Source organism: Varanus komodoensis, unplaced genomic scaffold, assembly GCF_004798865.1.
Source record: "Varanus komodoensis strain SLA01 unplaced genomic scaffold, ASM479886v1 scaffold66, whole genome shotgun sequence".
Taxonomy (NCBI): Eukaryota; Metazoa; Chordata; class Lepidosauria; order Squamata; family Varanidae; genus Varanus; species Varanus komodoensis.
The window spans coordinates 1,509,376-1,525,499 of NW_025336296.1; the positions used below are offsets into that span (position 1 = coordinate 1,509,376).

Below are 16,124 nucleotides of genomic sequence, written 5' to 3' on the forward strand. Positions count from 1 at the left end.
TAAGTCTGAAGCTGCTTAGCCCCAGAGGTGGAGAGGAGGGACGGAAAGTGGGCTTAGTGGCCGTTCCTGGAAAGAAATGTGGCTCCTGTTTGGATAAAAGAGAAAGTCAGCTAGCACGGGACTGGGAGACCTAAGTTTCTAGTCCCCACTTGGCCACGAAGCTCCTCTGGAGCCAGTCCCTGCATCTCGGCATCGCCTACCTCACAGGGATGTTGTGAGGATGAGGAGGAGGAGCGTGTGATCCACCCTGGGTTCCTTGCAGGACAAAAAGCCAGGATATGCTGTTACTTGGCTCTCCTTGGGCATTCCTGAATCAAGCGACATCTCTCTTGTTCCTTTGCTGCATGAGTGCCTTTCCCTGTGCGTCTCAGTGACTCTTCAACACGCAACCAGGCCGCAAGCAAGGGTGTGTGGAGCCCTGGGCCACAGGGAGGGGAGCAGCCACGGTGCCCGAAGCGCGGAGGATGCTGCTGCCCGCCACGTGCTGTGCTGCTTGCTTGCTTGCTTTCCTTTCTTTTCAATACATGCACCATGAATAATTTTCTACACTTCAAAGCTGGGGCAACTTGCCCGGGAACACACCGACCTTTGGCACAATGATTTCTCTTTCCCAAAGTTAAAAGCACTTGACTGAAAAGGGAGACGAACCTGACATTTTCTTTCTTTAACCTTCTGCTCGGTTTCTGTACATCACTTAGGAGGGCTGTTCTCTCCTGGCAAAGAGGGTTGCTTCTCAGAGGTGATTGAATTCCTGGGCAAAGTGGCATGTGAAGCCGCCTTATGCCAGGGCTGGACATCCAGCCTCTCCAACCTGCAGTGTCTCTGTCTGGGGTCTTTCTCAGCTCTGCCTGGGAGCTTTCCCTGACTGCTCTGCTGCCACGATGCTCACGGTTTTCAGAGCGGGCCAACCTTGTGGCCCAATGGGTGGATCAGAAATGCAGTTATCTTTCAGATGTCACATGTATCTGCACTCTGTTATGCGATTGTTGGCTGGCAACCAGAACAAAATGCACTGAAAAAAACCACTGTTTTAGGCTAAAACACGCTTAAGGTGCAACCCAGTTGGATGCCTGTAACCCTCTGAACTTGGACAGGTGCCCAGTGGGGGCAGAGTAGAAAGGTCACCTTGACACTCCACCTACCCTGCAAGGCCACTAGAGCTGGTTTGGGCATCAGGCTGCAGTCCTTTGGACTGGGAGGGAAGGAAGCTGGAGAGCTGTCCAGATGCATTGCATCTGGGGCCCCTGCCAGCCTCCTAGAATGCCGCATATACTCCTCCTCTGAGGTCACTCCTACAACCTTGGAGAAGCAGCCGGCACAGTTCTTAGCAAGCTGGCTGTGAGGTGTAAAAGATGATCCAAGCAGGGATGCCCAGCTCTGCGTTCAGAGCTCTTTCCTGATCGCAAATCGGTCAGTATGAAAAGTCGTACCACTATCTCAAAGTTGCCTAGTGGCTCTAGAATAGCACTGCCAGAAACTCTGAGCTTAAATGCATTCAGAAACGTGCACTTTGTAGAAGAACGCATTGCAATGTGTATTTAATACGTGGTTAAACATGACTTTTGTGCCTTCAGAACACCATCACTGATTCTTGTGGAAACAGGCTGGGAGAGTTTTATGAATGAACACACTGGAAACAGACAGGAACCAGAAATTGACCGGACTGTCCATCTCTTTCTTCCACTGAGCTTTGCTGATGCAAGCTGTGTATAGTGATGCTGTTTTTTTCTGGAGGTGAGCACTGAGTTGCAAGTAGTACATTAAACCATCCTATTACAGTGCCGGTCTCTGCTCCAGTGCTCTTGGTGCATCCTGAATCCTGGAATTCACATACCAATTTAGAGGAGGTCATTGATAAACAGTATGTCTCATCTTCCCCGAGGACTCAAGAAAGGACTCCAAGTATCCCGCTTTGGAAGTTGTCAACTTTGCAGTGATACAAATGTGATGCCTGCGTACACAAAATTTCCTTTGCTTTCTTCTGCGTGAAACTGAAATGCTGTCGCCATTTTCTTGTCCGCATCCGGAACTTAACAAAACAAAATGAAAATGACCTGCTCAGAATGGAATAGAACACTTGATATCACCTTTAGACCTATATTCACGTTTTTGGATTTTTGGAGACCTCTATGCAATGGCAAATGCGAATTTCTGCATGCAAATTTGAATGAAATCCCCCACCCCTCCCAGCTTACATTCTCTTTTTCTCTTTTTGTTCTAGTACTAGCACCACATCTGGGGATGAAACAGGAGTGAAATTCCAATCATGCCTTGCCTCTGAACCTCACAGATACAGTGCCAGGCCATTGTTGGTAAGCAGGTTGCTAATCTAAAAAATGTTTTTTCTGATGATCCAGTCTCATGTACACCAAAAAAGGGAGTAGCTGGCTTTGGCACCACTAGGACTTTCCCACCTCTATAATGTATCAGCGACAGGCATTTCTATTACTTTCCATTTCTCTCATTTTCTGCTTTGTCCAGTCTTCATTCAGGTTCTTCCTGAACTTCGAGTATTTTTAAAACATGTTCACATGAACATTCAGGTGCCTTTTTGTATGTATTTTTCCATGGGTGTTTTTGCCCATTGTACACACTTCTGCAAACTGTTCACCAAAGGTAATGCTTTTAAAAAACATGTTCTTGTTTGCATTTTTTATAGAAAATTAGTTTTGCAAAATTCTGAGAAGTGCAAATTTGGAAGACTATATGTGAGTTCATGTACCAGTCAGCTGGTGCAAAATTGGCAAGTTTGCTTTAAAATATATACTGAATAAATTTCTCACATCCTCTTAATTTAGCCCTTGTTAGCAACCTGGACCATCCAGCCACTGAGTGAAACAGTACCAGAGGCCCTGCTGGACGCCCCCCCCCCCCCCCGTTGTGACTAATTATTGCCCCTTTCTAAGTGGACCTTACTCCTCTTGCCCGTTCTTGTCCCATCTCCCCCAAACTCCCCCCCCCTTTCTCCTCCTTACTACCAACCTGCTTGCCTGCATTATGGGATTCGGACCTTCACTTTTCTCTTAGGGCCAATCCAGATGCTCTTCAAATCAGTTTGGCTCTGCACAATTAATTTACCTCTGTGTAAAAACGAGCGACCCATATTTAGATGAGGTCTGTAGTGATCTGGAAGCTGGGACTGAAACTTTCCCCTTCTTATTTTTATCTCTAAATTCTGTTTTTTTCTTTTTTCTTTGACCTACCCCCAGTGTGCGCATGCTCCCCCCCCCCCCCCGTGTGTGTGTGTGCGCACACACACATGCAATTTTGGCATGAACACAAGAAGGGGATGCATTAATCCTCTTCCCAAGTTACCACAGTCCCGGTCTGAATTTTGCAGACTTATACAGAAGTAACTGAACCATGCATAGCGCTGCTGTTTGTGAGCAGAACAGCATCTAGACTGTCACCATCATTATCATCTCATTTATGCCCTGCCGTTCTTCCTTTTGCAAGGAACTCAAAGCAGCTCACACGAGTCTTCTCCCCTCTACTTTATCCTCACAATAACAGCCCTGCAAGGCAGGTGGGTCTGAGTGTCTGTGACTGACCCAAAGCCGCTTGCGTTGTCAGGCAGGAAGCACTGCAGCTCAGTGCTGCCGCAGGAGCTTTCCATGGGGAAGGTGCAGTTCTGGCATCTCCAAGTTGGGGAATCATGTGGCAGAGCCTTCTCTGAAAGAATAATTGGCTGGAAGGACAAACCGTCTAATCTGGTACAGCACAGCTTCCTACTTGCTAACCTAAACATTACCAAGCCTGCACGACAGTGCCAGGGTCTTGGAGGTACGTTGTCAAGGAACTGCTGGCTCCTTTATGAATGAAGGCCACGTTACACCAGCTAACCTTGGGGAGCGATGCAAAGGAGGGACTTGCCCGTAGTTTGCCTGGAAAGGATTGGGGGCTTTTGCTGGGGGTTATTGTGTGCTGCCACTGAGAACAAGCCCTGATGATGCATTCACACACACACACACACACCACTCAGGAAAGGAAAAGGTATTCAGCAGAAAATAAAGAGCAGCCACAAGCTTTTAGCCCAGCGTTGTCTAGACAGCAAATATCCTTACTGCATCCTAATCTTACTCTCTGTATCTAAAAGAGCTTCCGGCCTAACAGAGAGAGAGAGCGAGAGCGAGAGAGATGGTTGTTTGGGAGTCCTGCGGGGTGCGGGGGGGGGGGGAGGATTCCAGACAGCTGTCCCCCGTTTGGGCAGGAAAAGCTCAAGGTGTCCACAGGCTGGGTGGAGGCAGCCCTGGGTTCAAAGCTGGCCCTTGCTTCAGGTTAGTGCCTGCCTCCCCTTCCCGTTGAGTCCTCGAACGAATGCTATTTGTGCTTGCCACTAAGGGAAGGACGAGTTTCCCAGACTGCGACTGATTGTTGGATGGGTGCTTGATTGCTTCTTGATGAGCTTACCTATTGTTCCTGGGGGGGACAGTGGGAGTTGTTTGTGGGCTGCTACTGATAGGTTAACTGCCAGGTGCCTCAGGACAATGCATCACCCTCCCTGCAGGGCTGTTTTGCCTAATCTCATTGCAGAGGAAAGGTCTGACTTGCAAGAATTCCAGCATTCATTCTTATCTCACACTGTCTGGCCCAGGATAGTCCATCCTTCTTCCCCGAATTCAGCAGTGGCCCTGGCCTGAAAGCCAGTTCTGGCCTGGGAGCTTATGGTTCTGCACCAGTATTGGTAGAAGCACTTGCTACAGGCAGAACCTGCGTCTTTGAATGAAATCCACCATGCAACCATCACAAAGATAAAGCAATAAAATCCTTTGCACCAGCACATGTGGTGCATCATGAAGCAGGTTGGGAAAAAGGGTTTGAGCAAAGCTCTCACTGGCTGGTCTTGGAGCAGGGAAAGATCCTGCCAGCAAGCTTTTCCAGAAGGATATGATCCACTGATCTCTGGGTGTGCTGAGTAACACATCTCCAGACATGGTGGGTGATGCTTCTCCACAGCTGTGATTCATAAGGGCCAGACTCTTGGATGGCCAGTTGCACAATGTGACCACAATAAGAGCCTGCAACATTCATCTTTGGATTTCTTTGCTGCTGGACTTTCAACCAAGCAGCCTTTTCAGAAAGATTTATTTAGGTGCTTATTTGTTTATTCATATCCCACCTTTTTCCCTTTCAAGGAACTCTAGGTGGCTTACCTCATTCTCCTCCTCCCGCTTTCAATCTTATCCCCACAACAAGAACCCGGTGAGGTCGGCTGGGCTGAGAGTCTGTGCCTGGCCCAAAGTCGCCCAGTGAGCTCCATGGCTGAGTGGAGACTCGAACCCGGATCGCCTGAGTCCCAGTCCCACGCTCTTCGCCACTATGCCGCACTGGGTCTGGCTTTGCTGCTGTGAGGTTCGCCACTTGGAGCAGCCTGAAATATTCAGCCTCTTGGCCACTCGTATTTTCTTGCCCTCTTAGCGTGGTAAGGTGGCCGTGCTTTGGTGACAGTAAATGGGGTCACCCTCTCAGAGCGGAGACCTTGCATTCGGAGGTGTGTCCCATGGCTGGATTCCGTTTCCCAGAAGCTTCTGGGGCTCACATTCCACGGATGTGTGGGACAAGGGTCAGCGCTGTGGCCACCAGCCCTGGGAGACAGGCCCCTAAGTACTGTGTGTTTTGACTTAACTCTCCTGCTGCCAGTGACGTCACCTTTGGAGAGGCAGTTTCACCTTTTAGAATGGACGGGGACATGAGTAAAAGCCAGCAAGCTCAACGCTGGCCAGTGTGGCATTGTAGTGAGAATGCTGGATAGGAGATCTGAGTTGCCGTCCCCACCCAGCCACTGAAGCTCACTGGGTGACTCTGGGCAAGCGACTGACTCTCAGCTTAACCTGCCTACCTCACAGGGTTGTTGTTCTGAGGGTAAAATGGAGATGAGGGGAATCAAGCACCCCACTTTGGGTTCCTTGGAAAATGTGGTAGGACTGGTAGTGGTATACTAGTCATAATGATGATGAGGAGGAGGAAGAGAAATGATCAGGGACCTGGGAAAATCACTTGAAGATGTGAGCATGGCTATCCAAGGACCAACTGACTCTTTGCCAAAGGAACCCCCCCCCCCCCCACACACACACACAAACCTGGCCCAGCCATGACCAGTCTAGACAGATCAGTTGCCGGACCTGGTATAAAAACTTCCTAAGTTCAAGGTATGCATTTAAATCCTATGCAAGCGCAACATGGAGAACAAGCGAACCAGAAATGCAAATGAAAAGCTACAGCGCCCAAATCTCTGGCTGCTGACAGCAGAGGATACACAGGATGGGTTCGCAGAGATCAGTGGCGGTCGGCGTTCTTTGGCAAGCGCGTCACAAGCCAAGCTTAAAATATGAGACAGTGCTGCTTGGTGTGCAGTCCTGGGACACAGGGGGCCTTCTGTACATAGCGTGAAATAGAAGTCGCACCGGCTCGTGTGTGTGTGTGTGTGGGAATACATGCGCATGCTTTTGCATGAAGACTTTCCTCTCCGTCTGGGCCCCAAAGGAGGCTCCACTGGGCTTTGGGGTGGGCTTCCCTTGAGTAGGGCAAGCCAGGGAGAAACAGGCATGTGAAAGCCAGGACATGGGCCAAAGCTGAAGACCTGTGGCTGTGCACCGGGGCGGGGTCAGCATGGTGAGCCGCTTGCCAGGGGCCGTGGCACAGCTGCCGCAGGTCCGGATCCCGTCCCGCTTCTTCTCATCCTTTGCTCTGGTCTCTCCCAGCAGGAGGAGTAGCAAGGGCAGCCGTCCCCCTCTAAGCTGCGCCTCCTTATGGCACTGGCAGAGAGACAGCGGCCTCCGCTTCGGCTGGGAACAGCAGGCCAGCTCAGCAGGCAGCCACCGCCATCCCGCGGTGCCTCGCTGCTGTTCACTGGCCTGCCATGGCAGCTGCTCATGGCCACTGGGGGGGCGGGGGGGGGGGCTGCAGCAAAGCACAGGGCGTGCTCTGCCTGCCGAGGAGGACGCTCTAAGGGCTCCCCCTTTTGCCCTGCCGGCTCTCCCGACCAGGGCCTTTCCCGGGGCCACTGGCCGGGATGTGCTTGGAGGAAAGGACCTGGCAAGCCCTGGCCAGCATCAGGCAAGCCCTGTTGCCACTGCAAAGCCAGCCCAAGTGGATGAGAACAGGCAGGGGAGGGGCAGATGCTGCTGTGCCACAGGATCTTCCCCCTAGCGGCTGTCTCACTCTGCCTCAGGGTAGGACCGGCCCTTTTCTCACCGTTTGTTCTTGCACGCAGACAGGAAGAGCAGGGCGCTGAATGCATCTTACCTAAGCCCTCCCCACCCAAAACCTGGTGCATCTCCTACACTACAAGTCCGTCACCCCGTCCCACAGATGTTCCTGACACATCTGGATCTGGCTTTAGTCAGAAGCAACACTAGCCTACATCGTGTGGCCCAGATGGAGAAGAAAGTGTTAACCTAAAGACACACACCACCAGCAGCAAATATGACTTTTATTTCATGCCTCCTTGCTATGACACATTTGAATGTTTAGTTTGGGGGGGGGAATATACCTATAATTTCTGTTTTGGCTGAGTGAAGAGTGACGGCCGCTCAATGGCGCATTTTTCCCCCCTGCTCCGAAGGGCTGCCTGTTGCGGGTGCATGCCTCGGACTGTTTGGTGTGCTGTCTCCGTGAGACACTTTATCACCACTTTCCCCACAAGCCTTCCCTCCATCTGGCAGGGCAAATGGCTCGAAATGAAAGGCCCTGTTCACATTTAGGGTGGCTTGAATTTATATCTCTAAATAAGCCAGTTGTATGTGGAGGCTAATTTGTAAACACTTCCCCGATGATAAATTGCAGGCCGTACCAGCCCTTAATTGGCGCCTCTCGGGGAAATGTCTCCATCAGAGTTCTCCTGGCATGATGAAAACACACTGTGGAGAAAGGCAGAGGAAGAAGGGCTTGAAAAGGGAACCGTCTCAGAGGCCCAGCAGAGGTGGGTTTGTCTGCCCGATGCAAAGAAATTCCAGAGCACTGATGGAAGGCCCAGGGAGGGGGCATTGCTGCGGAAAAGCCAAAAGACCTCAATGCGAGGCCCAAAGATTCACCCTATAGCAGCAGAGGGTGTGTCCTTGGGAAAGGATTCTGGGTAAGCAGCACACCCAGGAGAAAAGTTCACACAAGGCAAGCTGAAGTAGCAGCCTGAAAGTCTCCGAAATAGTGTGGGCAGCTCTAAGCTTTGGCAGTCCTGGTCCTGGGCAGTGGTATGGGATAGACCCAAGGATGGGTCAGAGGCAGAGCTGAGCAGACTCCAGCAGGCAGGGAGCCAAGCTTGTCCTTGCCAGCTGGGGCTGGTAAAGATGGTGGAGGGAGGCATGCTTCCATCCCTGTGTTGACGCACGCAGAAAAGCCAGCCTGGGAATCGTCCCCTCAGCTGTCATGGCTCTGGCCTGCTTCTGCTCAAAGAGTCCATGGGGGGACCATGATGAAGACACGCACAGATGCCCTGCTGTTTTCATGCTGCAGTGTGCAGAAAGGAGCCCTGGGTGAGGTGGTAAGCCTTGCTACTTCAGACCCCGGGGAAGATTCCCACAATTAGGGTTCCTCCCTAGGAAATGCAGGTGGAAGGCCAGCATGTCAGGCAGACCAGAATCCTTCCAGCATTCTTTGTTATGAAGATGATTCATTGCCTTGTCTTCTCTGCATGGCCTGAAGGCCATTCCTAGCTCCTAGCCACTTCAAATGCAGTTCTCCACCTCTTGTTCTCCTCCCGCCTCTCATTCTCTCTTTTAGCAGTAGCTGCTCCCTTCCAGCAGGAATGGCTATCTTTGTGTGTTACTGGCTTTAGTGGAGTGCCAACTGCTTTGATCTGGGCCACCAGGAGAGGCTTCTGGGCTGGGCAGCCAGGAGACCTACCACCATCAGTTGTTGAAACCCAACAGGCCAAGACCAAGGCGATTGGCTTGGCAGCCCTGCACTCCACAGGTGCTGAAGTGGAGGGGAAATGGAATGCGTGGGCAACGGAAAGCAGCAGGGTCCTGCGCAAAGCACCCAACTTCCATGAGCACATGACCCACCCTGAGTGTGCTTGTTGAAATTTACCTGTCTGAGGAAGCCATGCATGGACAACATGGAGGAGAAAGGCCAGAAAAGGTCTCCAGATGAGTCCATCACTGCTTAACTAGCAAGAGGGGAAGGAAATACCCCCCAGTGGCTTCAGTGGTGGTACCTACAGCCCAAATGAGTCTTGCTCCAAAAACAGTGAAGACTACAAATGCATGTATTTTATTGTGGAATAGTAGATCAAGCAGCGCACATGTGAACACTGACTTCTGGAGTGATGGAGTACCAACGTGGGTTTACCCCATTGTCAGCAGGCCATTCCTAGCATGAAAGGTCCAGAGGCTGCACAAAGAAAGATGGTGCAGCCTTTGGTATACTGGGTAGCTCTTGTCATCCAAGCAAAATCCACCCCACTCCCTTAAATGTATATGAATTGTGGCTTGCTGTGCCTCTTCCTTTGGGAAGTGGCATGAGCTCTTGATGGAGAGGCAAGATGGGGGTGATGAGGAAATCCTGTCTTGGTCGAGGTGGTAAAAGGAAAGTGGACTGGAAGCATAGAGTCCTTCCTCCTACACAGCCCCATGTGCCAACATGGCCCAAACCACACTTCACCTTTAGCCCTTTTGGAAAACTACAGCTCCCAGGGCTCCCTGGGGACTTTGAGTAGCGAGCACAATTGAAAGCTATAAGATAATGCTGTAGGAAAAGGCTGCATTCTGAAGGTTTGGGGGAAGAAGATGGAAAGTACAGAAAATCCTGCTTTTCTAGGAGTCAGGTCCATGTGGTACCTGTGGTTCTTTCCATCTGCCTCATTCTGACATTTTATGAACATTTGTTTGTTGCAAAGCCAAAGGATATTTTTGAGTGCCTTTAAATAGATTAGCCTGTCTGCCTGTAAAAAGAAGAAGAAGAGGAAATGAAAATGGAAAAGGATTGAGATGCATGTGACAAAATATCGGGGATATCGAGAAGAGGGTTTTAGTAAATGACCCATCATGTGTGAATCATTTTTGGGGTAGTGGATGCATCACAGGAAAATGTTATTCTGAGGAGTAAAAACAGAAGTCTCATCTTGCAGGATGAACTGTACATTTCTGCTGTCCTTAGCATGAGCAGAATGGGGGAAACTACAAAAAGAACATGACACACATTTCTTGTGGAATTTGGAAAGGGTGCAGATATGCATGGAGTGGCTACAGATCTAACTATCCCAGGGCATGGATGAACTCTCCAGCATCCCATGGAATTGCATCACTTGGCTGTGCCCGAAACATTGAAGCCCAGTCACCGGAATGCAGGGAACGGTCTTGGGATGGGATACCCTGGGATTGTTAACTCAGATTGCCAGCACCTTTCTGTTGTTGTTGTTAGTCGCGAAGTCGTGCCCGACCCATCGCGACCCCATGGACAACATTCCTCCAGGCCTTCCTGTCCTCCACCATCCCCCGGAGTCACACCAACTGCTTCAGTGACTCCATCTAGCCACCTCATCCTCTGACGTCCCCTTCTTCTTTTGCCATCAATCATTCCCAGCATTAGACTCTTATCCAGGGAGTCATTCCTTCTCATTAGGTGGCCAAAGTATTTGAGCTTCATCTTCAGGATCTGGCCTTCTAAAGAGCAGTCAGGGTTGATCTCCTCTAGGACTGACCGATTTGATCGCCTTGCTGTCCAAGGGACTTGCAGGAGTCTCCTCCAGCACCACAATTCAAAGGCCTCAATCCTTTTGCGCTCAGCCCTCCTTATGGTTCAACTTTCACAGCCATACAGTGCAACTGGGAAAACTATAGCCTTGACTATAGGCACTTTTGTTGGCAGGGTGATGTCTCTGCTTTTTAGTATGCTGTCTAGATTTGCCATAGCTTTCTTCCCAAGGAGCAAGCATCTTTTAATTTCTTGGCTGCAGTCCCCATCTGCAGTGATCTTGGAGCCCAGGAAAATAAAATCTGTCACTACCTCCATTTCTTCCCCTCTATTTGCCAGGAAGTAAGAGGACCGGATGCCATGATCTTAGTTTTCTTAATGTTGCGTTTCAAGCCAACCTTTGCACTCTCCTCCTTCACCCGCATCAAGAGGCTGTTTAGTTCCTCTTCACTTTCTGCCATTAGAAGCACCTTTCTAGCCAGTCTTTTCCACCTGGAAATTGAACGTGGAATTTTCTGGATGCTGTGCAGGTGTCTTGCCATCGAGTTGCAGTCCTTCCTGCCACTTCTTTGCAAAGGATGGCTCACCTTCCAGCAGCTTTAGTTTTCTCCCATTCACCACAGTCTCCTGTGGTTCCTCCAGCCTGCCGCTCTTCCCCAGGCCTGTATGAGCGATGGGTATTCAGGTGTGGTTTTATTCTTCGAATTCACATCAGAGGATATGTTCAAACTAGAGGGGAGGAGAAATTGGCTTGGTTCTCATTTGTAGGAGAACTAACCTAATGGTGCATTTCTGAATCATGGACTGAAACTCAGCGATTCTTTGAAATCTAACTTTTCCAAATATTACAAGGAGTTCTTCAGCTATGAAATAAGTGATCAGGTTGAGGGAAAATAAAGGAAAATGTGTATATCCTTCCACTTCACACATTTTTCTTTTAGTGAAAATAAGGTTCAAAAAAGCAATGATGCTGGGAAAAATGTTTGGGGAAAAGCGTGTCTAAGGCAATGTTGCATATCGGAATGCAAGTCTTAAGATAAGGGGCAACACTGAGCCATGTGAAGCTGCTTCTTGCTGCTGACCTGCCTGCTAGGTATGAATATGGCAGGTGTGACAAGAGGCCCTACCTGCTCGTATGAGAGTGGATGCTGGGCCAGTCAGGACCTCCAACACCCCCCTACGGACACGTGCAATGGAGTTCTCTGCATTGGCATAGACACACATCTGTCTGCTTCGCACAGGCATGGAACATGTGGCTGACCAGGGGTACATCTAGAGAGTGTGTATCCCAGTGTGGGGCTGATGGGCATGACCGAGGCATGAGGGGCAGTAACCCTCCCTCTCCCAGCTCTTTTGATGGAGCAGTTCCAAGAAAAATCAAAACTGGCTTGCTTTTCCACATCAAGGATGCGCAGGCAGCGGCCTTGTGGGATCCTGTTCAGCTTTTGGGGGTGTATTTATTAATTTGTTCAAACTGAGAGGTGCAGCAACCTGACCGAATCTTAACCAGGGATCAGAATAATGGGGGTGGAAGGGGAGCAAGATACAAAATGCTGGCCCAACGGGTGAAACCAGATCCCACATCGAGGTGACTGAAAAGGGTTCCAAGGACATTCCCCCACTGTGCCATGTATAAGTCAAACCCACAAACAGAACTGCACCCCAGAGACTCTTCCAGCTCCCCCTAAGTAAGTTCCTTCCCAATGTGTTGGACTACATTTTCCATGCTGGTAAGAGATGTTAGGTGTTGTAGTCCAACACAGGAAGGCTGCACTGCTGGGGTGAAAAAGCAGGCACACACAAATAGGCACCTGGATTCCTTCAGGTCAGAGATGTCAAGCACCAGAGATACACCAAGACCTGGCTGACACCCCCCGATGATCAAGACACATGTCCTTTTTCATCGTGCTTCCACCTTTTCCTCTCCACAAACATTCTGACAACACCAGCTGCCATTTTGAGGAGTAATACAGCTCTCAGTTGTGCCCCTACAATTCTCTTCGCATTCAGGTCCCTGGGGCTGAGACACCAACAAGGCCTCCGGCCTGATCCAGCAAGGCAATTCCTTCAGTTTTGCAGCTAATTCTAAACCCCCCTACATGGCCCTTTCACACATACAGTTCCAACCTGGATCAATGCACACTCGGCAGCCAGCAGCTGAATATGGGAACTGGCCCTCTTATTATTTATCTGAAGTGGCGTCAGAACGTGGGGGTGCTTTTCTCTTCAGTGCTTGCCCTGGGCTGGTTCTTTCTCACACATGCATGCACAAACTGTTGATGCTGCTGAAAAAAATCCATTTTCATTCCAATCCCGTTCATCTTCTCACCCCACAATTGCAGGTTCCCAACATTTCCCCAGGTTTTTCAGTCTGTTATCAAACCCACTTGTGCAGCATTAATCTGGCTTTGTTAAACAATGAAATGTCCAGGGACTCCTTCGTGGTCTTCTCTGCCTGCTCCTGTTTTGCTTTCAAGTTCCGACATTTTGTCTGCATCACCCTTTGGCAGGCCTTTCCGTGCACCCTTTGGAGCTGAAAAGGACTGGAAGCAATTTTCAGCACCTTGAACTCTGAGCCCGTAAGGAAATCTGGTGCAGGAGGTGCCTGAAAGAGGCACATGGCCCGGCATGGACTCAATGCAATTGGAAGGGTTAATTTCCCAAAGTCACAGCTTGCCCCCCCCCACACACACACACAAGCTTGGCTTACCCAGCCATTGTTTGGAGGAACTGTTCCTAGATTGACCGCTTTCCTTTTGATGTCTGGCAATGTTTGTTTATCAGCGCCAGTGGCCTGGGTTAACTCTCAGGAAAGCTTTGACTAAATCCCGTCTTTGGCCTCTTTCCTCCACCTTTTCATGGGCCTGTGAGCTGATAAAACCTCAGCACTGCCTTTCAAAGAACCCAGAGAAGTTTCTGCATGAAGCCCTGTCTGCCTCCCTGGCAAAATGGAGCCGTGTTGCTCTGCCATGCAAAAAGATGGGAGAAGAGCAAGCGAGGAGCCAGCTCTTGACATGGCCAGGAAGAACAAACGATTTGGTTTGTGCGGCAGCTTTTGTCTGCTGAACATTTTGTCAGTAGAGCAGGAGGTGGAGGTGTGCATGGGAAGAAAAGACAGGTCCCTGGTCACAGGGGGGACATGGGGAACAAAGGATAAATACAATACCAATAAAAAGTTTTGCATTTCTCCTTCCTGGTAAATTTATGAAATTACTGTCTCATAAATTGCTCTTCTGGAGAGAGGCATGCACACGCAAGAAGCCAGATGTTTCCTTTCCCAGTCTTTATTCATGTGTGCACTCTTGGTACACTGGATTCCTTCAGCGTTCATGGTATACACTCATGCACAAAAGGCTAGGTGGACACACGCACACCAGGGTGTACCAGATTCTCTTTCCTATCTTCATGTGTGCATGTACACTTGGGTGTACTAGATTCTCTTTCCTGGCTTAATGTGCCCACAGGCAAACAGTGGGGTGTTCTAGGGACCCTTCTTGTCATAGTATTTGTGTGTGCGGACTGGGAAGCACTGAATTCCCCTTTTTAAAAACCATATGTATATTCACAGTATTCATTTACTTTTTTAAAAGTAGAAAATTAAGCAGGCATGAAAACTAACTAAAAATTAACTAACTAAACTAACAAGTGAAGCTGCTCCTCTGTGTGTAACATGTCCCCCCTTTTGCTTTTCGTTTGCTTGTGGGGCATTTATAAGGCCCAGTGTGTTATCTTTAATGTGTTCCTTTCCAGCATTCCCAGGGAGGGTACCTTCTTGCAACCCCTGCTGCTTATTTACAGCTGGGGTGCTGAACCCCTTGGCTTGGGCGACAGATTATATTTCAGAGAAGCTCTTGCGAGGGGGAAGGGGGGCACATTCCAGTGGTGGACAGAGCAGATGGCAAAATGCACAGGGCTGAAATGCCAAAGATGCTGGCGTACTGTGGCCAATGCTTTTACGAACAGTAGCTAAGAGCATAGCCTGTGTATGTTTAGCAGAAATAAGTCCTACAACTCCCAGTATACTCGGGCATATTGGGAGCTGTCGGTCCTTTTTTGGTTAAACGTGGTTAGGATTATGCCCTGGGTCTTAGGAGAACCTTTCAGAATAGGGGAAAACTGGCGAAGGGCAGGAATCCAATAAAGGGCTGGTGTTTGGGGGGGGGGATGGGCCAGGGGAAGGCTGCATAGCCAAGTAGGGCACCCTGGAGGTCAAGTAGACCATGGCATCTCCTGTGCCTTCTTGGCATTACCATCATCCAGACCAGAGTGCCAGACTGGTGAACAAGCAGAGAAGAGAAGCAGCATCTCCAAGAGGATCCTGTCAATGGGCCACTGCTGGTGTGCAACGTGGCAGGTACCCGGCCATGCCAGTCCTTTACACCAGCACTGCCCACACCGATTAGACTCATCATGGGGACCAGGTCTACCAGAGTTCCTTGCCTGAGGCTCTAGGGAGCTGCTCCCAGTCAGATGAGGGAGTCGCCAGCCTTACACAAACCGAATTCATCTCTTTTGTCTCCTGTCATTCCTCGTCATTGTCCTTGCTGGATATCCAAGGTAGCTGGAAGGCTCCAAGATATTTGGAGTCCAAGATGTCTGGAAGGCACCAAGTCGGGAAAGGCTGAATTATAAGCCAATGGAAGAGACACTGGGAATGCAATCAAACTGCTAAGCAAAGAGGTGCTGCTATCCAGTTGTCACTTGTTGCCGGATGCTTTTAAACATTGTTCCAAGCAAGGCATTTCAGCAGCTCTGATTGCTTTTGAGTGTGTGCACATTCTCTGTTTACTCATGGGCTGAAACGCGCTGACTATCTCTGAACAGACAGTTGCCCTCGAAGAAGTTTACTAATCAAGCTGGAATAAATGTACAGGAAAAGAGGAATCACTTCCAACAATCCCTCAGCATAAAATATTTGGTTTTGTATGTGGGCATGGCATGGTTCCAGATGCTGAAGAAGCTTCTCTCCTCATCCCTGTAATTATGGCAAGTGGGACTCTGGTCCATACAGCCCTGCAGTTGGTATTCTGTGATTATTTCAACCAGCTTCTGAAAAATTCGAGTCCAAAAAAAAAAAAAATACTGCAAGTATGTTTAGCTTACTGATTTTGATTTGGTTTAAGTTACATTGTTGGGGAGACACAGATGCCTTTTGTTTTGGACTGCAAACGAGTTTCAGTAACAGATTAATCAACTAAGGTTTCTGTTAACTGATCCGCTGCTGAAGGCATATTTGAATAGGTGAGACTGAGAGTGATGGATACACTGGTGCATTTTTAAGCTGGGTCTAGTCATACTTAGAGCAGACCATTAAAACCAAAGGGATTTAGGTTAGGGTACAATCCTATGGACTCCCAATATTGTCTGGGAGGCCATAGCATTTTTCACAGTCCCATCACTGTGGTTCTGTGACCTTCTTGCTGGGACTCTCATGGCCAAGCCCATGCCCCACTTTCCTTGCAGCGAGCATGGGAAGAATGGTACGTCTCTGG

General features: G+C 49.5%; 1 long non-coding RNA gene across 1 annotated transcript in view; it reads left to right on the forward strand.

Moving 5' to 3' along the window:
- The first annotated feature begins 1,459 nt into the window (after window positions 1-1,459).
- LOC123033699 overlaps window positions 1,460-16,124 on the forward strand; it is a 35,470-nt gene continuing 20,805 nt past the window's right edge. Inside the window, exons 1-2 of the long non-coding RNA XR_006416626.1 lie at window positions 1,460-1,734; window positions 2,222-2,312. This is a non-coding gene — a long non-coding RNA (uncharacterized LOC123033699). The remainder of the gene's footprint in view (window positions 1,735-2,221; window positions 2,313-16,124) is intronic.